The sequence below is a fragment of the Ornithorhynchus anatinus genome, chromosome X1 (genome assembly GCF_004115215.2).
Source record: "Ornithorhynchus anatinus isolate Pmale09 chromosome X1, mOrnAna1.pri.v4, whole genome shotgun sequence".
Lineage (NCBI taxonomy): Eukaryota > Metazoa > Chordata > Mammalia > Monotremata > Ornithorhynchidae > Ornithorhynchus > Ornithorhynchus anatinus.
In genome coordinates this window covers 43,425,928-43,449,008 of record NC_041749.1, presented here as the reverse complement: position 1 = coordinate 43,449,008, position 23,081 = coordinate 43,425,928, and the positions used below count along the sequence as shown (strand labels likewise).

Genomic DNA, 23,081 nt, shown 5'->3' with positions numbered 1-23,081 from the left:
ACACTTACTCTATGCCAGGCACTGTACTAAGCACTTGGGTAGAACAAGGTAATCAAGTTGGACACAATTCATGTCCCAAATAGGGTTCTCAGTCTTACTTCTTACAAATGAGATAACTGAGGTACAGAGAAGTTAAGTAATTTGCCCAAGGTCACACAGCAGAGAAGTAGTGAAGAACCCAGATCCCCTGACTCTCAGGGTCTATCCACTAGGCCACGCTGCTTCTCCTTCATACAACGAACTCCTCCGGAGTGGAGACATTTGGTCCTCTCCATGGTGTTGAATAGAGTTCTGACCCTGCCCCATGCATCCCTTACTAGAGCTTATGTTGCCCCTTTTTTTCACTAGCCACAGGGGACTTGGTAATGAAGGTTTCCAGCCCCACTTCAACACAGGAATGCTTGATAAATTTATATTGGGGAACCACGAGGTTGTGTATTCAAGGGGTCTCTAGGTTGTCCTGAGTGTCTTTGTGATGGACAGTAGCTGCCTGTAGGTCCTGGTTTCTTCATGCACTTCTCTTTCCTTAAAGTCACCTGGCCTGGGTTCTTGACACTGTTTAGGGGCCATCCATGCCAGCAGAAAAAATGGTTATGGGTGATGACTGGGGATGAGGGATCCCCTTCTAGTCTCAGTTTACCACTGGAATGTTATCTGGTCAGAATTCCCAGGCCAGGTTTAGGGGCAGGAAGAGAAGTCCATACCAACCAGATATAGGTCAAACCAGTTAGGGGAGGTTTGCCCTGGACAGATTTGGAGCCAAATAGGTATTTTCCTTTGAGAATTTCTCTCCCGAAATATTTCCAGGAACAAATCCCCCTCCTGGTAGTGGATTAATGATTCAGCTGCTATGGATGCTAGTCTGTTATTTGAAGGGACAGAAGGTTAGTCTTCCCTTTCAAAAGGATGGAAGAGATCCTATACAGTTAAGGCATTGCCACCTACTTCGTGGTGTCTAATCACATCTTTCCCCTCTAGACTGTAAGCTCCTTGGGGGCAGGGAAACTTCTACCAACTCTGTTATATTGTTTTCTCCAAAGCACTTTGTACAGTGCTCTGCACATAGTAAGTGCTCCATAGATATGATTGATTGATTGAACCCCAGTTGGCACCCATGAAGTCTTCAACCTGCCATTAAGGTTGGCTCCTGCAGGCTGTCTTGGGTGTTGTGGAGAGCCACAATGGAAGTAGGAGTCACTGTCTCTGTTCTGAAGCAATTTAGTGCATTGGTGATTTCCACTCAACTCCATCTTCCATTTGGTGACTGTTATTCCCAACTAGGCTAGCTCAGAGTTTCATTCTGTGGTAGCGAAAATGCACCCCTGGCCCACCTACTCATTTTAGATCCTTGGTCTCCTTCAAAAAAGCCCTTTCATTCATTCATTCATTCATTCATTCATTCATTCATTCATTCATTCGATTGTATTTATTGAGTGCTTATTGTGTGCAGAGCATTGAACTAAGAGCTTGGGAGAGCACAATGCAACAATAAACAGACATATTCCCTGCCTACAAAGAGCTTACAGTCTAGAGGGGGAGATCAGGGATGGATGGAGTCTCCCTCTGTGAAAGATGGATGAGGATCAGTCCAGTCACGGGCACATTGGAACTGAGAACCTATGTGGAGGAACTGAATACAGTGCTAGTGGTTTGCACAGAGGCCACTCACACTCTCTGGGCCCTGGGGTTGTGCACCCTTTGGACAGTGGGTAGAGGAAGCAGGTAAGCAGGCAGAGGCACAGCCCATGGCAAAGTGCATGTAATAATCTCTCAAACAAAACCCATCAGTGGGCAAAGCGTTCACACTGTGGTCGAAAGACCAGCAGGTGGTCACCAGGCCTTGGTTGCCTGCAGAGTCTAGGAAGAAGCATAGCTTAGTGGGACGAGTACTTGGTCACATCCTCCAAGAAACCTCTTCCTGATTAAGTCCTCTTTTTCCCAGCTTCCTTTCCCTTCTATGTCATCCATCACTTGGATCTATGATCTTTGGGTATTTGCTATTTGTCCCATCCTCAGCCCCACAGCACTCATGTACATATTTATAAATTATATGTTTTATATTATTTATATTAATGTCTGTCTCTCCCTCTAGATTCTAGGTTCATTGTGGGTAGGGAATATGTCTACCAACTCTGTTGTATTCTCCCAAGTGCTTACTACTTTGATCTGTCATGGTAAGCACTCATTATATATTGTCATGATGATAATGATGATGATGAAGAAGAACACAGTTGGGAGTTGGAAGGCCTGGGTTCTAATCCTGACTCTGCCCCTTGCCTGCTGTGTGACCTAAGACAAGTCACTTAGTTTCTCATGTGTCTCAATTTCCTCATCTGTACAATGGGGTTTCAATACCTGTTTTCTCTCCTACAAAGATGCTGAGCCCTATGCAGGACAGGGACTGTATCCAATCTCATCATCTTGTATCTTCTCTAGGGCTTAGTACAGTGCTTAGTACATAGTACATAGTAAGCACTTAACAAATACCAATTTTATCATTAATTTGCCTCAGTGGCCTTTGCCACCAACATTGGTCAGCCTGTCCACCTCCCAAAACATCCTTGGTGGTCCCTTGGCCGGTAACCTTCAACACTGATGACATGGCCCTGCAGGCAAGGCCTCGTTCTGCCTTTTTCACTCCCTGCCCAAAGTGAGTTGAGTTTGAACTTTGACAAAGAGGCTCACAGTAAACCAAGTACAGCTCAACATACCTCTCTCTGTCAGTAGTTTTGAAGCCTAGGAACAGACTAAAGTCTAATAAAAAGGTGAAATGACACATTTTGCATGTGAAATACTATGCAGTGTATAATTTATTTGCTTTTATGAGAACTACGTCAAAGCAACAAAAGTAGGAAAAGAAGATTTTCAGGCTGATAATTGCATTTGCCAATGCTGGGAAGCTAGGGGATGGAGGTTGGGTTGGGGGAACATTTTGTTTTCTGAAGTGTTGTAAGATGTGTGAGAACCATAGATATCACTTATTAAATTTAGCCCTCATGGTACTTAGCGTTACCATTCTCTTTGTTAATCGGATTACTGAAGAATTAAAAAGGTACCACAGCCCTTTTCACCCACTTCTCACTAACTTTGAGTTTAAAATATTGTAGGAAAACTGCCTGAACGTTTCATGCAGTTGTCAAATCTCTGGGTTGTAAAATCCCCCTGCTGCTATTTTTGAGTCAGACCTGCTGGACTCTCCTGCTTCTTTTCCTTCATTATCTACAAGAAGCCCCTCATCCTAGAAGGGGCATTGCCATTCATCAAATCTCACTGGGGCTACCGGAACACACGTGGGTCCCGACCTCAAAATCTAGTAGAGAATCAACAGATCAGGACCCTGGGTGGCACTGAATGTTTTCGAGGGTCCAAAATGGTATCTTCCAATTTTAGATGCCTCATCCTTGGAAAACAGAGCTCCCTCTCCCCAAAGGGCAGGGGGTGGGAGGGAAAGGTGAAGCTGGTGAGCCTGACCCATCTTTCTTTGAATACAAAGCAATCATTATCAGTCACAGTTACTGAGGAGCAAAAACTAAACCCCTTCAGGAGCAGCTGTGCCTCTCTCCAAGGCACTAGTGTTTGGCAGACACTAGAATATTTATTCCCATACTTTGCCTAATCTGTGGGAGATTCAGGGACATATCCGAGGTCAATTTCATTCATTCATTCAATAGTATTTATTGAGCGCTTACTATGTGCAGAGCACTGTACTAAGCGCTTGGAATGAACAAGTCGGCAACAGATAGAGACAGTCCCTGCCGTTTGACGGGCTTACGGTCTAATCGGGGGAGACGGACAGACAAGAACAATGGCAATAAATAGAGTCAAGAGGAAGAACATCTCATAAAAACAATGGCAACTAAATAGAATCAAGGCAATGTACAATTCATTAACAAAATAAATAGGGTAATGGAAATATATACAGTTGAGCGGACGAGTACAGTGCTGTGTAAGTTGGTGACAGATCTAGGGACTCAGGACTCCTGAGCTTCCTTACTGGGCTGAAAGTAAGAACAGAAATTTGCCAGCCTCTCTCCCCGCACCCCCCTCTGCCCATGTGTTTTACTTGCTCTCCTTCCTCCTGGAAGGTGCCGAGATCAAGAAGAATAAGATCTGGATTTATGTCTATTCACCACAATCCAATTAGAACTCCTCTCAGCCCAGTGAACAGGAGCAACTGGCTACATAAGTTCACATATGGTGGCACTGGTTAACTTGGAGCCTGGGTCCCCACTAGACTGCCCTGTGACCTTGGGTAAATCATTTAATTTTTCTGTGCCCCAGTTTCCTTGACTGTGAAATGGATATAAAATATCTGTTCTCCCTCCCTCTTAGGCTTTGGGACAGGAAGGAAAACTGACCTAATTACCTGGTATCTACACTAGAATTTAGCACAGTTAAGGGGCATTTATTTGTTCTTTTATATATATAGTAGCCATCAGTAGGAAGGGGACCAATTAAGAGGTCCTATTCCTTCATGAGTGTGGATGAAAAGACCACTGCCAACCAATAATCCACTCAAACAGTAGATGTGGAAATATCACTGTTACTCTGATGTGTTGGCCACATGTATTGACTGTCACCATTTTTGAGACTGATTCTTGGATATTCTGATCTTGCTGCAGACCCATTTTGATTTCTGTATGACAGGCTGATGGAAAATATGAATACCTAAATAATGATAATGGTTTTATTAAGCATTTACTATGTTCAAGCACTGTACTAAATGCTGGAGAGAGACAAGATAATCAAGTCACATATAGTTCCTGTCCCACACAGGCTCTGAATAGGAAGAACAGGAGTTGAACCCCATTTTACAGATGAGGAAACTAAGGCACAGAGAAGCTAAGCAATTTGCACAAGGTCACATCAAGCAAGTGGTGGAGCTGGGATTAGAACCCAGGTGCTATGACTCCTAGGCCCATACTCTTTTCCCTAGACCATGCTGTTTCTCAATGAATGAATAAACAAATAAATAAACACATGGCTTAGTGAAAAGAGCATGGGCTTGGGAGTCACAAGTCATGAGTTCTAATCCCTCCTCTGTCATTTGTCAGCGATGTGACTTTGGACAAGTCACTTAACTTCTCTGTACCTCAGTAACCTCACCTGTAAAATGGAGATTAAGACTGTGAGCCCCACGTGGGATAACCTGATTACCTTGTATCTACCCCAGCACTTAGAACAGTGCTTGGCACATAGTGCTTAACAAATATGATTATGATTATTATTGTTCATATGCAAGTGCTATTTTTAGCTGATGGTTTCAGGTGACTGAGGGGTTGGGAGTTAATCAAGGAAGGCTTCTTGGAGAACATGTGATTCTAGGAGGGCTTTGAAGGTGGAAGAGGTGGGATGTGTCAGATTGAGGTAGGGAGGGAGGTCCGTGAGGGAATGGAGATGTGAGATTTGAGAGCAAGGTCCACTTGGAAAATTGGTTTGGGAGAACCAAGAGCGTGAGCTGGAGAGCTGGGTGAAGAGGGCTGATGTGTAAGTCACATGCCAAGCAATTGGCAGAGCTGTGATTAGAACTCAGGTACTCTGATTCCCAAGCCTGGGCTCTTTCCACTAAGCCTCATTTCTTCCCCATTGTTTGAATACCATTCAGAGGGAATCAGTCAAGTTGTCTAACTGACGAGACTCTGAATGATGAGAAAGCTAGCAGAACTTCAGAATAGCAGAGTCATCAATGGAAAGTTCCGCTGAAATGACAAACTTGAAAGCTGAGCCCTGGGGGCACAGAAGTTCTTCTCCTCAGCCTGCCAGATGGTCTTCTTCTCACCTGTGTGTCTCTTCTCTTTCTCTCTGGAGTCTGTGTGTGTGTCTCTCTCTCCCTGGAGTCCTCTGGAGAGTCTCTGATGCTAATCCCCCTGGGAGTCATCTTCATTTTTTATTATTATTAATTAATAATAATAACTGTGGTATTTGTTAAGCACTTACTATGTGCCAAGCACTGTTCTAAGCTCTGGGGTAGATACAACACAATCATTTTGAAACAGACCCTATCCCACACGGGGATCACCATCTTAACCCATATTTTAAAGATGAGGTAACTCAGGCACAGAGAAGTTAGGTGACTTACCCAAGGTCACACAGCAGACATGTGGCAGAGTTGGATTAGAACCCACATCCTCTGACTTCCAGACCTATGCTCTTTCCTCTAGGCTATGATAGTCAGATTTGTTACAAAAGACCCCGAGGGCTGGGGTGGGAGAGGGGAGGAGTTGTGGTGGGGTAGGCTCCATATCAGAGAATCAGGGAACTTCAGCTCTGTTGGAAAGATCTTCGAAGTACCATGGTACATATGTACATAAGGTCCTTGAGGACAGGGAAAGTGTCTGGATAGAGCACAGGCCTGGAAGTTATAGGACCTGGATTCTAATCCCAGTTCCACCCCTTGTTTGCTCTGTGACCTTAGGTAAGTCCCTTAACTTCTCTGTGCCTCAATTTCCTCATGGCAAAATGAGGATTCAGTATTTGTTCTCGTGCCTAGTTAGACTCTAAGCCCCATGTGGGACAGGGATTGTATTTACCCTGATCGGCTTGCATCTAATCCAGTGCTTAAAATTGTGCTTGACCCAAAATAAGGATTTAACAAATACCACATTTTATTTTTAAAAAGTACTGGGGTAGGTACAGGATAATAAGTTCAAATACAGCCCCTGTCCAACTTGGAGCTCAGAGTCTAAGGGGAAGGGAGACACCTGACTTCAGAATCCCTTCTGGGGTGGTAAACACCCTCGCAGGACTTACCTTGCCCTGTGGTTCCTCTGAACTGAGACATACCTTCTCTGTGGACTAAGAAATAGGGTCTGGTGGGTGTTTGAAAGCTTTTAGGACTTAGTGGGAAGCTGACCTTGCCTTAAAAAACATCATCACAGAGGCCTATCTTCTAATCTCGGCTACACCACTTGTCTGCTGTGTGAATTTAGGCAAGTCACTTTACTTCTCTGTGCCTCAGTGATTTAATCTGTAAAATGGGGATTAAGACTGTGGGGCCCACATGATACACGGACTGGACTAACCTGATTAGCTTATATTTACCCCAGAGCTCAGTACAGTGCCTGACACATAAGTGCTTAATGAATACCATTTTTTAAGAAAAGACATGGGCCCTCATAGACCTTACAGTTGAATCAGGAGACAGCCAGGCACAAATTATACCATCAATCTAAACATTATTATCTGTGTAAGTACTCACTGAGAGGGTAGATACATCATTGCTAATTGTTGGGTCCAGTTCTTCAGCTGAAAACTAGAAGCCGATTGCCACCGGCTGACTAGCCTGGTCCACAATAGTCCAGAAAGGAGCCATCTGTCTGAATAAAAGCTTCTGAAGTATAAAGAGGTGAGGAAGCAAAAGTGAAAGCAAAAAACAATCGTGTCACCACAACAAGGAATATTCTGGGTGTGTGCCCAGTGCAGCTGGGACTGTGGGCTCCTCAGCCACAGGACAACCCAAATGTGGATTTTGCCTTCAGTGCTAGCTGCTTGTGGAGCTAATTCCTACTCCCTCTACCCCCAAGTGGGTGGTCTTTGCTCCCCCAACACTCCATCTCTGCCCCTTGCTTGCTGTGTGAGCCTGGGCAAATCACTTGACTTCTCTGGGCCTCTGTTTCTGCATCTGTAAAATGGGCATCCAGTACCTGCTCTCCTTCATTCAATCAAATTTATTGAGTGTTTACTGTGTGCAGAGCACTGTACTAAGTCCTCCTCACAAGCCATTTACCCTGTTTGGTTTCCCGTTTATGAAGGGTGAAAAATAACTCCCACTTATTTCCTATTTCTCAGAGAATGCAGGGAAGAGGCTCTATCATGCCCTCCCTTGAGTGGGGGAAGCAGATGGGAAGAGAAATGAGACCATCAGGTGAGCTTTTGAGGACAATTGGAATAAATGTTCAGAAGCAAGAGTGAGATTTAGAGCAAAATTGTCCATTGCATATGCTGTTTTCCATCATTCTTGTGACAAAATCAGCCAGGCAGCACTAAGAAAAAAGCCTCCCAACACGAAGCATCCTAGGAGAGAGGGATCACTGCCTGGACTGTGGACTCTGACAGAGTAGATAAAAGAAGATGAAGGGGATTCTGGTCTGGTGACTATTTGTGATCAGAATATTGCAGGATCACCTCCCTGCTGGGTCACCAGGCTGCCCCAGCCCTTTACTGCAGCCCTAAGAGTTTCTTTGTATTCTCATTCCCCCTCATAACCCTAGGAAGCTCCTGCTCTGTGATCCCCAGAAGCTGAAGTTTCATCCCTGGGAGAGATGGAATCATCTCCTATCTCCCACCCTACCATCCATCTGCACTTTCTAATCCTTACAATTGATTCATTAAGTCCCCGTAGGGGTCATCCATTACACATTATGCTCAGCATTTATTCCCAGTACAAACAGATGGTCAAGGAACCCAATTAACCTTTCCCAATCTCCCTTTCAGACTTCTCGTAGTTTTAGAGCCTGTGGAGAAGCGACTGGAGGGTATCAGGGGATGCCATGTCAGACAATGATGAATGACACGGCTGGCAACTTCAGACACAGGTGGTTCTTCCAGATGCAGTGAGGCTAGAATGCCCGTGTGGGAAGCAGGGGTGAGGATCAGTTTCACGGACCCCCTGCACATGAAAGGGGGAGGAGGAAGACAGAGATTACACTTCCCAAACCTGGAAATATAAAGACTTAACTGAGCCAATCACAGAGAAGGACTGGGGAGGAAGTAGGATGTGAGGGGCTGAATAGTGGAAGAAGATGAAGACCTTCTTAAAGACCATCTTGAGATGGAAGGAGGCATGAGGTGTGCCTAAGAGAACAGGACATGGGTGAAGCTTGGGTTGGGTTGTGGGAACAGGGAGGGATTGGAGAGGATACTGAATGAGGGTTAGGTTACTCTGAAGGTTTCTCTCCTTCCAGCGGCTAGGTCTATGGAGGACTGAGACTCCTGTCCCTCAGGGGGAGAAGGGGCCATGATAGAGGCTGCTTCTGAATGTCTCAGAGAGGGTGAGCCTGGAAACTGAGATGCCCCAAAAGGAGATGGGAAGGACCAGGGACATATGAGCCCTGGGACACCTAAAGGGAAGTTGCAGAGGGTCCTTGGGGAAAAAAGTATTTGATGCAGGTAAAGGTGGTTTGAAATGGAATTCTGCTTTAATGTTACTGCCTGTTAAACATTATTGAGATCTCAGGTCTTGATGTCTGCCTGTGGAAGGGACAGGAGAAGAAGCTCTGGGGGCCGGGGAGTTTTGTGGACCTGGGGAACCATGCAATAGGGTGGGAGCTCTTTTTCCACGAGCTTTCTGCAGACAGCCCCGGGAGGGGGGGTAGCCTAGCTCCTAATGACCCCTTCACTTTTGGGGGGTTGCCTGGGCTTCAGTTGAAGGGTGGCAGCAGCAACATCAGGGACCTGGGGAACACTGAGCAGAACACCTCCAAACCTGTATTAGAAGAACTGGAGGGCTTTAGACTGTAGATTATAAGCTTGCTGTGGGCGGGGAATATATCAGTTATATTGTACTCTCCCAAGAGCTTAGTGTAGTGCTTTGCATACAGTAAGCACTCAATAAATATGATTGATTGACTTTAGTACCCAGCAGAGGCTGATCACAGTCCAGGCATCCTAAAGTGACACCAGGGGTTCTTCTGGCCAGGATTTAGGGCTGAGAACCCCAGGAACATCACAGGCAGCTTGTAATTAGAAGAGTGAACATTTTGGTTCCAAAGGTAAACTGCGGGGGTTGGGGGGGTTCCCAAGGTGAACTGGGATGCCCACCATCTCAAGATCAAATGCTATCTAGTGACTACTGAAGTCAGCAAAGTGGAACTCGGTAGTGCAGGTGGGACATCATCCCAACAACCAAAACCGCTAGGAAGACATCCCAGAGCAGGAGGCTTGGCAGCAGCTTGCACTAGTGGATAGAGACCGGGCCTGAAAGTTAGAAAAATGTAAGTTCTAATCTCGGTTCCTCTACCTGTCTGCTTTGTGACCTTGGGCAAGTCACTTCACTTCTTTGGGCCTCAGTTTCTTCATCTGTAAAATGGGGGAGAAGACTATAAACATGAGCAAGACTGAGCTCCTCATCTTCCCTCCCAAACCCGGTCCTCTCCCAGACTTCTCTATCACCGTGGATAGAGCCGTGCCACAGAGCCGGGCAGCAGAAGAATAGACTGGAGCGGGGCTACATAATTTGTAGATATGCACAAAAGTGCCATAGGGCTGAGGGTGGGCAAACATCAAATGCCCAAAGGTCACAGATCCGAACGCATATGCGATGCTGAAGATAAGTTTGTCCCCATCCAATCCAACACCACTGCCAGGGTCCAGCAGATTTGGATACTGTTAGTACCAATAATTAGGCTGTGTTCAGAGCCCATTTTAGGGGCAGGACAAGAGTGGCAACTGGTGGCTCCTTCGGACATTGGACAAGGGGACACACTTGACATCACACACACTAAGTTGGACACGCAGCCCAGTGTGATGGCATCAAATGTGCAGTTTTGCGGAAGAAGTTATCCTAGACCTAGAGGTCTAGGATAGTGTCTGGCACTTAGTAAGTACTTAGCAAATACCATGAAAAAAAGAGGTGCTATCGATCTCATTTTACAGCTGAGGAAACTGAGGCCAACCGGTAACTTTCTTGAGGTTCCCCAGGCAGACCAGCAGCAGATCTTGGAGCCTCCAGTCTCTCCCTGTTACCCCAATCTCAATAATTCCTCTGCCATTTATTTCCTGAGCCCCAGTAGGCCTCTGTTCCCAAGCAGAAGTCTAGGTTTTCTGTGCTCCTGGCAGGTACCTCTCTGGGTTTGCATGGCATCACCTTGAAGGAAAAATTGACGCTGGAGATAGATATTTCCAGCTCTCCAGTAAAGGAAGCCCAAGCAGGAAGGCCTCATGCGTCAAACCTGTCATGTTTTTATTAAAATTTAAAATTTAATAAAACGCAATTTATGGGTGACATTATGCTTCAAAATACATCACCGGGTTCTTGCTGATGCAGCACCTACTGTGAATCAGACCTTTCTTTCCTTCCTGACTGGCTGCAACATTAGCATGAAAACAGGCAGTATAGTCAGAGCCCATTTTATGAATTGAGGGAGTGAGCTGCCTTGGTGAAGATGATGCATTCAGCAGAGACAAAGTTAACCCTGACCCTGAGAATGTAATTCTTTTGTTCATTTGGTACAGTTTCTTGACAGCATCTATTGTATTTGAGCAAGAATGTCATTCTGAGACACAGGAGATTCCTTATTTCCAAGTCATTTCTGAGCCCTGGCAATCAGGATTTGCAAATATCAATGAGCTTGATTCTTCAGAAATAGGCTTCCAGAGGTGATCTAAGCCATCCCCCTGCCTCCAGCTTGCTCTGTGGCTTGCCTTGCCAAACTGCTTGCTCTTCCAAAAAAGTCTTGGAAAAGTCTTCTTTTCACTATTATTGGTAATAATGATAATAATAATATTTGTTAAGCACTTACTATGTGCCAGGCACTGTACTAAATGGTGGAGTAAATACAAGATCATCAGGCCCCATATGGGGTTTACAGTCTAAGAAAGAGAGAGAACAGGTATTGAAACCCCATTCGGCAGATGAAGGAACCAAGGCACAGAGAAGTAAAGTGACTTGCCCAACCTCACACAGCAAACAAGTGGCAGAGTTGGGATTAGATCCTGGATCCTCTGACTTCCAGGCTTGTGCTCTTTCCACTAGACCATGCTTGTTCTCATAATCATTGTCATCTTAATCACACAGTGGTATTTGTTAAGTGTTTACTAAGTGTCAAGCCCTAGGGTAGATATTCAATCAATCAACTGTATTTACTGAGCACTTACTGTTTCCAAAGCATTGTTCTAAGCACTTGGTGGAGTATACTATAGCAGAGTTGGTAGACACAGTCTCTGCCCACAGCAAGATATATGTTAGCTATATAAGTCAGACACAGTTCCTGGCACAAACAGGGCTCACAGTTGAAAGGGGAGAGAGAACAGGAATTTCCTCCCCACTTTACAGAAAAGGAACTGAAGCACAGAGATCCTAAGTGACTTTTCCAAGGTCACACAGCAGGCAAGTGGCAGTGCCCAGGTTAGAACCCAGGTCTCCTGACTCCTAGGCCTGTTGTCTTTACTCTAGGCCATGCTGCTTCTCATAAACACCATGCCTGCCCCTCAGTTTAAGCACTGTCCTTATTGAGCAAGCACCTGCACCTCTTCAGCCATCAGCACAAATCTGGAGGGGAAGTTACAGAGGACAGAACTTGTTACCAATGGCAAAATTCGTTAATGTAACAATTGTCAATGTAACTGGCAGATGGTCAGTGTGGCAATTTAAAGCCAATATATAAAATGGGTTCTAGGGGTGATCCTGGGATTTGTGCTCTTGTCATCTCCGTTCCAGACCTGGGGAGTTAGCAGAAGCTATTGTTAGATAATTAGTTATTAGTTATCAGCAATTATTTATTATTTAGATCAGTGAGCACTGAGAAAAATAGAGCATGACCTCACCATCCATGAAAAGAAAACTTCCACCTTCCCTGCCTCAAAAGCCTGTAACCTTAGAATTAGAATCTATTCATCTCTTTCATTCAATCCACACATTCAGGGTGACGCAAAATCCTGTCAGGTTCTATCTTGACAACATCACTAAAGTTCATCCCTTCCTCTGCATCCAAACTGAAGCCACACTGGTCCAAGCTCTTATCATAGCCCACCATGACTTCTGCCTCGGTTCCATCACTGACCTCCCTGCCTCCTGTCTCTCCCCTCTCCAGTTTATAGTTCACTCTGCTGCCGGGATTATTCTTCTACAAATTCATTAGAAAAAGTTTGTCTCCCCATTCCTCAAAAGCCTCTGAATCTTGCCCATTCAACTTTGTATTCAACTCCTCAAGCAGACACTCCTTACCAGAGGCTTTAAAGGCACTCAATCAGCTCTCTCCCTCCTCCTTACCTTGGTGAATTTCTGCTTCGGTGCAGCTCACATACGTGGTTCCACGCAGGCTAACCTACTTAGTGCGACTCGATCTTGTCTCTCTAGCTATCAACCCCTTGCTTACATTCTCCCTTTGTCCTGAAACTCCCTCCTCTTTTATATATGACAGCTGACCTCTCTCTCCAACTTCAAAACCCTATTAAAGTCATATCTCCTTCAAGAAAACTTCCCTAACTAATCTCTCCTTCCCCAACCCTAGTCATCAATCATATCTAATGAGTATTCACTATGTTAAGTGCAGAACACTATACGAAGTGCCTATTCACTCTGTTCTCTATATCACCTATGTATTTGGGTCTGTACCCTTTAAGCACTTTGATTTCTCTGTCTTGTCTTATGCTGTCGAGTTGTCTCTGACCCATAGCAACACCATGGACACATCTCTCCCAGAACACCCCACCTCCATCTGCAATCATTCTGGTAATGGATCCATAGAGTTTTCTTGGTAAAAATATGGAAGTGGTTTACCATTGCCTCCTTCCGCACAGTAAACTTGAGTCTCCACCCTCGACTCTCTCCCATTCCGCTGCTGCCCAGCACAAGTGAGTTTTGACTTGTAGCAGCTTGCTTTCCATTCGCTAGCCACTGCTCAAGCTAGGAATGGGTAGGACTCCGCTAGACTCTCTCTCCCATAGTGAAGACTGGTAGAGTACTGGAAACTCTCCAGGTGCGACCCTGAGAGGGAGCCCGGGACATAGAAACAGTGTGGCTTAGTGGAAAGAGCACAGGCTTGGGAGTGAAATGTCGTGGGTTCTATTCCCGCCTCTGCTATGTGTCAGCTATGGGACTTTGGGCAAGTCCCTTAACTTCTCTGTGCCTTAGTTATCTCATCTGTAAAATGGAGATGAAGCCTGAGTCCCATGGGGGCAACCTGATTATCTTGTTTCTACCCCAGTGCTTAGAACAGTGCTTGGCACATAGTAAGCACTTAACAAATGCCATCATCATCATCATATAGTAAGTTCATAAGATAGTAAACTCTTGGGGAAGCAGGGTGGCCTAGTGGATAAAAGCACAGGCTGGGGAGACAGAGAGCCTGGGTTCTAATTCCAGCTCTGCCACTTGTCTGCTGTATGACCTTGAACAAGTCACTTAACTTCTCTATGCCTCAGTTTCCTCAATGGGAATTCAATAACTGTTCTCCTTTCTACTTCGAGTGTGAACCCCATGTGTTACAGCGACTGATTCCAGCCTTATTAACGTGTATCTACCCAGGACTTTCAACAGTCCTTGATGCATACTGTTATGGATTTTTGTCACAGAAACGACTCTGATCTCGCAATCTCATGAGAGGGTTTCGTGACCTTGATGTAGAAATGAACAGACTCAAGAGAGTGAGCCGAGAGAGCAGGAGAGGGCGGAAAGTGGCTGCTGCCCGTTCACCCCACGGGGTACAAATAACAACAGCCACGAGCCGACCCGAACCCGGCACCTTTATTTGCAAGCATTTTACGCATTCCACTCGATCTCAACTGTCCCAGTGCACATCCCAAATCCCACCCAACCCCTTTGGCCGGAATGCCACACTCCATTCAGAACCAGTTCTTAGTAGTGGTAATGTAACTGACACATCGTTACCCAAATTCAACTGATTGATCTCCCACAGGAAGGAGATTAATTGGAGACAGGATGTCTAGCACAATATGGGAAGGAGACAGATCAGAGACAGGATGGTAAATCGTCCAGTACAATACTAAATGCTTAACAAATACTATAAAAAACAAAATTCTGGAATGAAGCACAGAGAGACTGGAGCCAGAGAGATCAGCAAAGAGGTTATGACAAATGCCAGTACCTGGATGGAGAGGAAGGGGTGGATTCTGGAATGGTATGGAAGAAAAACTGAGAGGATTTGTAAACAGCAGGAATATGGGTGTTGAAGGATAGGGAGGAGTACAGGATGAGGGCAAGAATTCAGGAATTAAGAATTAAATCCCCCTCCCCCAATGTAGACTGTCAGCTGGGACAGGGACTTTGTCCAATGTGATCAACTGTATTTACCACAATGTTTAGTACAGTGCTTGGCACGTGGTAAGTACTTAATAAGTACCTTAAAGAAAATTAATACTGTGTGTTGGTCAAGTCACATAAATTCTCTGGGCCTCACATTCCTCATCTGTACAAGATTGAAAAAAATATTTTCCTTCCTCTTTGTGAGTTCTGTGTGGGTCAGGCACTCTGTCTGATCTGATTAACTTATATCTTTTCCAGTACTTAGCACCTAGTGAATGTTTAATCAATCCACAATTAGTTCCAAGCAATGACGGTTCCTCTACACCTCTTTTGTGGCCAGTCAGAAACAGAATCCTGAGCTGAATCAATCAATCATTGGAGAATCCTGAGCTGAATCAATCAATCATTGGTATCTTTTGAGCGCTTACTGTGTGCAGAGTATTGTACTTGGGAGAGTTGGTAGAACATTCCCTAACAACCAGGAGCTGCATGAACCCATCTTCTGACCCAGGGACAGCATTGTATCTGGTATTGAAAGAGCATGGCGTAGTCGATAGAGCACGGGCCTGGTAGTCAGAAGTTCATGGGTTCTAATCCCTGCTCTGCCACTTGTCTGCTGTGTGAACTTGGGCAAGTCACTTCATTTCTCTATGCTTCACTTGCTTCATCTGTAAAATAGGGATTGAAACTGTGAGCCCCATGTGAGACACGGACTGTGTCCAACCTGATTTGCTTGTATCCATCCCAGTGCTTAGAACAGTGGCTGGCAAACAGTAAGTGCCTAACAAATACCATAATTATTATTAATTATTATTATTAACCTTTTTAATGAGAAGGGGAACCGTACAATGTTTCCTTCCAGACAGAAGTATAGTAATGATATTGCATAAAGGCCTTGAAGGGGTTTGTTCTCTGTGATCTCTCACTGCTTCCTTTTTAATAGAGTTTTTTTATTTTTTTTAAAAATAAAGTGTATAATGCAGGGTTTAGCTCACTGGGATATAATATTTCATTTTAGATGTGTTTTTTTAAATTGCATTCTGTAGAGAACAAATTGTTTTCAGATATAAGACTCTTTTTCTTTTCAAGGAAATGGTTCATAGGCAAGTTGTCTACCCACTGTGCATATGTGTTTGTTTGGCCACAGAATGAAATGATTTGATTTCCATTAAAATTATGGTGGGCTTTGCCCATAGAGGCCATCAACAGCTGGCTTCTATGCTGACTTATTTTCCACATAATGTCAAGATCTTCAGATGGATAAATTGGAATTGCTTCAAGAGGAAATGCAGTAGAGTTGGAAATGATAAAATAATAATAATAGTGGTATTTATTAAGGTCTATATGCCAGGCACTGTACTAAGCACTGGGTTATAAACAAATCATATTGGACACAGCCCCTGCCTCCCGGCTCACAGTCTTAATCTTCATTTTACAGATAAGTGAGGCCCAGAGAAGTGAAGTGACTTGCCCAAGGTCTCAAAGCAGATTAGTGACAGAGCTGGGATTAAAACCCAGGTCCTTCTGACTCCCAGTCCTGTGATCTATCCACTAGGCCATTATGCTTACTTTTCCCTCTCTTAAAGGGGCTGTTTAACCTGAAAAGTGATATCCTTTGGTTAGTAGGTGAGTGCTATTGGATATTAGGATCTACTTGTTACGGATTTTTGTCAGAGAAACGACTCTGAGCTCGCAATCGCATGAGAGGGTTTCATGACCTCGGTGTAGAAATGAACAGACTCAAGAGAGCGATCCGAGAGAGCAGGAAAGGGAGGAAAGTGGCTGCCGCCCGTTCACCCCAGTGGGGTACGAGTGACGAACAACCACGAGCCCTCCCGAACCCCGTACCTTTATTTGCAAGCATTTCCGCATTCCACTCGACCTCAACTCTTCCAGTGAGCACCCCGAATCCCCCCCAACCCCCTTGCATTGGCCGGAACTCCGCCCTTCATTCAAAACCAGTTCTTAGTAGTGGTAATGTAATTGACACATCGTTACCTAAATTCAACTGATTGATCTTCCACAGGAAGGAGATTACATAGAGACAGGATGTCTAGCACAGTATGGGAAGGAGACAGATCAGAGACAGGATGGTAAATCATCCAATACTACTGTCCCTAGAGCCACTGGGGAAGTCTGCCCCTTTTGACAAGTGGCCACTGTGGCCAAGTGGATGGAGCACAGGCTTGGGAGTCAGAAGGACCTGGGTTCTAACCTCAGCTCCCCCACTCACTGGTTGTGTGATCTTGGGCAGTCACTTAACTACTTTTTGCCTCAATTATCTCATCTATAAAATGTGGATAAAGACTGTGAGCCCCATGTGGGACATGGACTGTGTCTGACCTATTTAGCTTGTATCTGTCCCAGATCTAAGTACGGTGCCTGACACATAGTAAATGCTTAATAATAATAATGTTGGTATTTGCTATTTGCTAAGCGCTTACTATGTGCAGAGCACTGTTCTAAGCTCTGGGGTAGACACAAGGGAATCAGGTTGTCCCACGTGGGGCTCACAGTCTTAATCCCCATTTTACAGATGAGGTAACTGAGGCACAGAGAAGTTAAGTGACTTGCCCACAATCACACAGCTGACAAATGGCAGAGCTGGGATTCGAACCCATGGCCTCTGACTCCAAAGCCCGTGCTCTTTCCACTGAGCCACACTGCTTCTCTAATAAAGACCAGCATTCAGCATTCTTCTTCCCCCAGGTCTGTGGCATAGTTTCACTATTCAAAATGGGACCTGGGAAAGAGACAGAGGTACGGTAGACACTCTAGACTGTAAGCTTGTTATGGGTAGGGATCATAGCTTCCACCTCTACTGAACTGTACTCTCCCAAGCGCTTAGTACCATTCTCTGTATCCAGTAAGCATGTATTATTGACTGATTGATTGATTAGATATATTCAGACTAGGGACTTTGGATCTATTTTAGCAGAGCCATTGCAAGTCATGCTTGAGGAGTAGGTTGGGATCATTTCTTAAAACCACAACTTGGAGTTACTTGGCAGATTTTGTTTGTCTGTGTTATCCCTGCCCTCTGTTTCCACAGATAACTAAGAGTTATTTGTTTGTGATTTAGCCGCTGTGACCGAGGAGACCAGAGAGGAAGAAACACTGTGGGTGATTGGCAGTCATTCTGACTCTGCTTATCGAGTTTTGGTTGAATAATATGAGTAGAGGGAGGATTTCCTTGTTAAAGATGTTATGAGTTTGTCTTCTTTATGGGGCAATCCTACCTACCTTCCCATCCAATTGTAGCACCACATTTCAGGTTCGTTCCTACGGAGCTGCAGGCCTCCAGGTGCTCGTTAATTTTTGAATGAACGAATGACTGAACTTGAAGGGGGTTATTATCTCCAACATAAACTATCCTTAATGAAGGGGTCGCTTGGGAAGGCAGCTGTTAGTAATATTGATAGGAGGAGTCAGATTAAGCTACATTCTCCATGCTGATTGAACTGGCTATCCGACTGAGGGAGGTGTTGATTCAAAATGGCTTACCCTTTTCAGGCAAGTGTGGTGAAGGGGTTGTGAAAGAAGGAACGGTTTCTAACAAGGAATTTGATTTGAGAAGCAGCTTGGCCTAGTGGAAAGAACGCAGGACTGAGAATCAGAAGACTTGGGTTCTAATCCTCATTTGCCTGCTGTGTGACCTGGGGCAAGTCATTTAACTTCTTTGTGCCTCAGTTTTCTCATGTATAAAATGAGGATTTTACCTTTTCTTCCCTCTTAGAGTGGGAGCCCCTTGTTGGACAGGGACTGTGTCTGACCTATCTTGAATCTACCCCAGTGCTTGGTACATAGTAAGTGCTTAACAAGTACTGTTATTTATCATTATTAATTGAGTTGAGGTGGAGAATGGGGTCCAGCCATGATGAGCCCAGTGGTGACATTGTTTGGGCTACAAACCCATAACTAATTCTGGACATTTTGTTGGCCTCCTCCCCACATTGTATAATCTGCCATTAGGCCTGTGAAGCCCAGCAATCCTGTTAGTCACTGAATTTGGGGCTTCAAAAAATCCCAACAGGACTCACATCTGTGGTGTTAAAAAATAAAGTCCATTTTCCTCTCTTTCGTCTCTCTCACCATCGACTCCTTGATCACGTCTTCTCTCTGCCTGAAACTTCCTTCTGCTTCTCTACTCTCCCCATCTTCAAAGTCCTACTAAAATTCGATCTCTTCCAGGAAGGCTTCCTTTAACCTCTCATCTGTCCATCCTATTTTTCCTCCCTTTTGCATCACCTGTGCACTTGAGTTTGTACCCGCAAACACTTAAGTACTCAACTCTTCCCCACTCGAAGCCATGTGCATATCTTGAGACAGTTTGCTTCCCCTACCTGTAATTTATTTTAATGTCTATCTCCCCTACAAGATTATTAACATTTATGGGCAGAGATTGAACCAATGGCATTTGTTGTCAAATTGAATATGTGGGTGGAATGAGAGAGGAGTTGAGGATAGCTCCAAAGTTATAGGTTTGTGAGGCAGAGAATGATGGTGATGTCTACAGTGATGGCAAAGTAAGGGGGAGCACAGAGTTAGGGTAGGAAGATAGGAGTTTGGTTTGCTTCCTTTATTCACCTCTCCCTCAGTCCCCCAGCACTTAAGTACATAGCCATAATTTATTTATTTATATTAACATCTGTCTCTCCCTCTAGAATGTGAACTTCTTGTGGGAAGGGAATGTATCTATCAATTCTGTTCACTCATACAGTTTACAGTACTAAGATCTTGGGAGAGTACAGTACAACAATAAATAGACACATTCCCTGCTCACAGCAAGCTTATAGTCTAGAGGTGGGGGAGACAGACATTATATATATAAATTATAGATATGTTCATAAGTGCTGTAGGGCTGGGAGAGGGGGAGAACAAAAAGAGCAAGTCAGGGTGATGCAGAAGTGAGGGGGAGTAGAGGAAAGGGGGGCTTAGACAGATTAGGCCTCTTGGAGACTTCAATAAGACTTTGAAGGAGGGAAACCTGTACAATTGTCCAAACGGCTGTCGCGCTTGTACAAGGTCTCATAATATCCCGGCTGGATTATTGTGTCAGCCTACTCTCTGATCTCCCTTCCTCCTATCTCTCCCCACTCCAGTCTATTCTTCATTCCGCTGCCTAGATCATCTTCCTGCAGAAATGCTCTGGGCATGTCACTCCCCTCCTTAAAAACCTCCAGTGGTTGCCTATCGACCTCCGCACAAAACAAATACTCCTCAAATACTCCTCACTCTTGGCTTCAAGGCTCTCCATCACCTTGCCCCCTCCTACCTCACCTCTCTTCTCTCTTTCTACTTCCCACCCCACATGCTCCACTCCTCTGTCGCTCACCTCCTCACCGTCCTCCATTCACACCTATGCCGCCATCAACCTCTGGCCCATGTCCTACTGCTGTCCTGGAATGCCCTCCCTCCTCACCTCTGCCAAACTAACTCTCTTCCCCTCTTCAAAGCCCTGCTAAGAGCTCACCTCCTCCAAGAGGCCTTCCCAGACTGAGCTACCCCTTTTCCCTCTGCTCCCTCTCTGCTCCCCCTCCGCCCTCTGCTCCTCCCCCTTCCCCCCTTCACCTCCCCTCATCTAAGTCCCCTCTCCCTCTGCTCTTCCCCCTCTCCCTTCCCCTCCCCTCAGCACTGTGCTCATTTGTATATAATTTTTATTACCCTATTTATTTTGTTAATGAGGTGTACATACCCTTGATTCTATTTATTGTGATTATGCTGTCTTGTTTTTGTCCATCTGTCTCCCCTGATTAGACTGTGAGCCCGTCATTAGGCAGGGATTGTCTCTATCTTTTGCTGAATTGTACATTCCAGGTGCTTAGTACACTGCTCTACACATAGTAAGTGCTCAATAAATGCTATTGAATGAATGAATGACTGAATGAATGATCTGTAGGATTTGAGGAAGGAGGGCTTTTAAGGGCAGAGGCAGGACAAAGGCGAGGGATCTAGGGATATATAGTGAGATAAACAAGATCAAGGCACAATGAGAAGGTTAGCATTAGAGGAGTGAAGTGCGGGCTGTGTTGTAGTAGAAGAGTAGTGAGATGACGTAAGTGTAGGTAAAGTGATTGAGTGCTTTAAAGCCAATGGTGAGGAGTTTTTGTTTGATTTGGAGGTAGATGGACAACCACTGGAGTTTCCGAGGAGTGGGGTGAAATGTCCTGAACGTTTTTGTAGAAAAATGATCCGGGCAGCAGAGTGTGGTATGGACTGCAGTCAGGAGAGAAAGGGGGCTGGGAGGTCAGCAAGGAGGCTGATGCAGTAATCCAGTTGGGATACAATGAGTGACTGTATAAACATGACAACAGTTTGAATAGGGAAGAAAGGGTGAATTTTAGCGATTTTGTGAAAGTGGGACTGACAGGATTTAGCGATGGATTGAATATGTGGGTTGAATGAGAGAGAGGAGTCATGGATAATGCCAAGGTTACAGGCTTGTGAGACAGGAAGGATGGTGGTGCCATCTCCAGTGATGGAAAGTCAAGGGGAGGATGGGATTGCATTGTATTCTGTTGTAATCTCCCAAGATCTTAGTACAGTGTTCTATAGAGTGTAAGTGCTCAATAAATACTATTGCTTGAGTGATTAATTCAATTCTGGACATGCTAAATTTGAGGTGTCAGGGGACAACCAAGTAGTCGTGTCCTGAAGGCAGGAGGAAATGTGAGACTGCAGAGAAGGAAAGAGAGATCAGGGATGGAGATGTAGTTTTAGAAATTATGCTTATAGAGATGGTAGTTGAAACTATGGGGACAAACGAGTTCTCCAAAGGAGTGGATGTAGATGGAAAATAGAAGAGGACCCAGAACTGAGCCTTGAGGGACTCTCACACTTAGGGATTAGGCAGAGTAGTAGCCTGCAAAATAGGCAGAGAATGAGTTTGTCAGAGAGATAGGAGAAGAGTCAGGAGAGGAGAGTAACAGTCAAGCCAAGATTGGTTAATGTTTTCATTCATTTATTCAATCATATTTATTGAGTATTTACTGTGTGCAGAGCACTGTACTAAGCGCTTTCCAGGAAAAGGGGGTGGTCGAGAGGTCAAAGAGGATTAGGATGGATTAGAGACCATTGGATGTGGCAAGAAGGAGATTATTGGTCACCTTTGGGAGAGAAGTTTCTGTGAAGTGAAGACGGTGGAAGCCAGATTGGCGAGGGTTAAGGAGAGAATTGGAGGAGTGGAAGTGGAGGCAGTGGGTGTAGACAACTTACTCAAGGAATTTGGAGAGGAATGGAAGAAGGGAGATGGGGCGATAACTGGAGGGAGCCACAGGGTTGAGAGTGAGTTTTGTTAGAATGGGTGAAGACATGACCATGTTTGAAAGCAGTGGGGGAAAAGCCACTGGAAAGCAAATAGTTGAAGATGGAGGTTAGGGAGGGAAGAAGGGAGAGGGCAGTGCTTCGATAGGTGCACCCGATAGGTGCACCCCTTTCCCTCTTCCCCCCCTTCCCCTCCCCCCACCCTCTGCTCTTCCCCCTTCCCCTCCCCTCAGCACTGTGCTCATTTGTAAATATCATTTATTACCCTATTTATTTTGTTAAGGTGATATCTCCTTGATTGTTTATCTTGATAATGTTGTCTTGTTTTTGCTTTGTTCCGTTTTGCTTTGCTGTCTGTCTCCCCCGTTTAGCCTGTGAGCCTGTCATTGGGCAGGGATTGTTTCTATCTGTTGCCAAATTGTACATTCTAAGCCCTTAGTACAGTGCTCTGCACATAGTAAGCGCTCAGTAAATACTTTTGAATGAATGAATGAAGGTGTAAAGAGATGGGGTTGGAGGTATAGGTCAAGGGAGGCATTTTGAATGTAGCCAGATCTCCTTTTGAGACACTTCTGGGAAAGATGGGAGGGTTGAAGAAGGAGCAGGAGGAGGGAGGAACTTGAGAGGAGCAGGGGAAATTTTTAGGGAGATATGGCCTGATGGTTTCAATTTTCTCAATAGAGTACCAGGCCACATATTTAGGGCCAAGAGATGTTGGAGGCAGGGTCTTGAGAGGGAAGTTAAATACCTGAAAGAAGTGGTGAGGGTAATGAACTCTCATTGGTGGCAAAGTACTATACTAGGAAATTGGGTAAAAAATATAACAGAAGCAAGACACACTGTTTTCCCACAAGGGGCTTCCATTATAATAGAGGAGACATTCATAAAAACTATT

At 44.9% G+C, this 23,081-nt stretch overlaps 1 pseudogene; it reads left to right on the top strand.

The window, feature by feature from the left end:
- The first annotated feature begins 862 nt into the window (after nucleotides 1-862).
- Nucleotides 863-971, top strand: LOC114806804 (annotated as a pseudogene).
- Nucleotides 972-23,081: the final 22,110 nt, after the last annotated feature.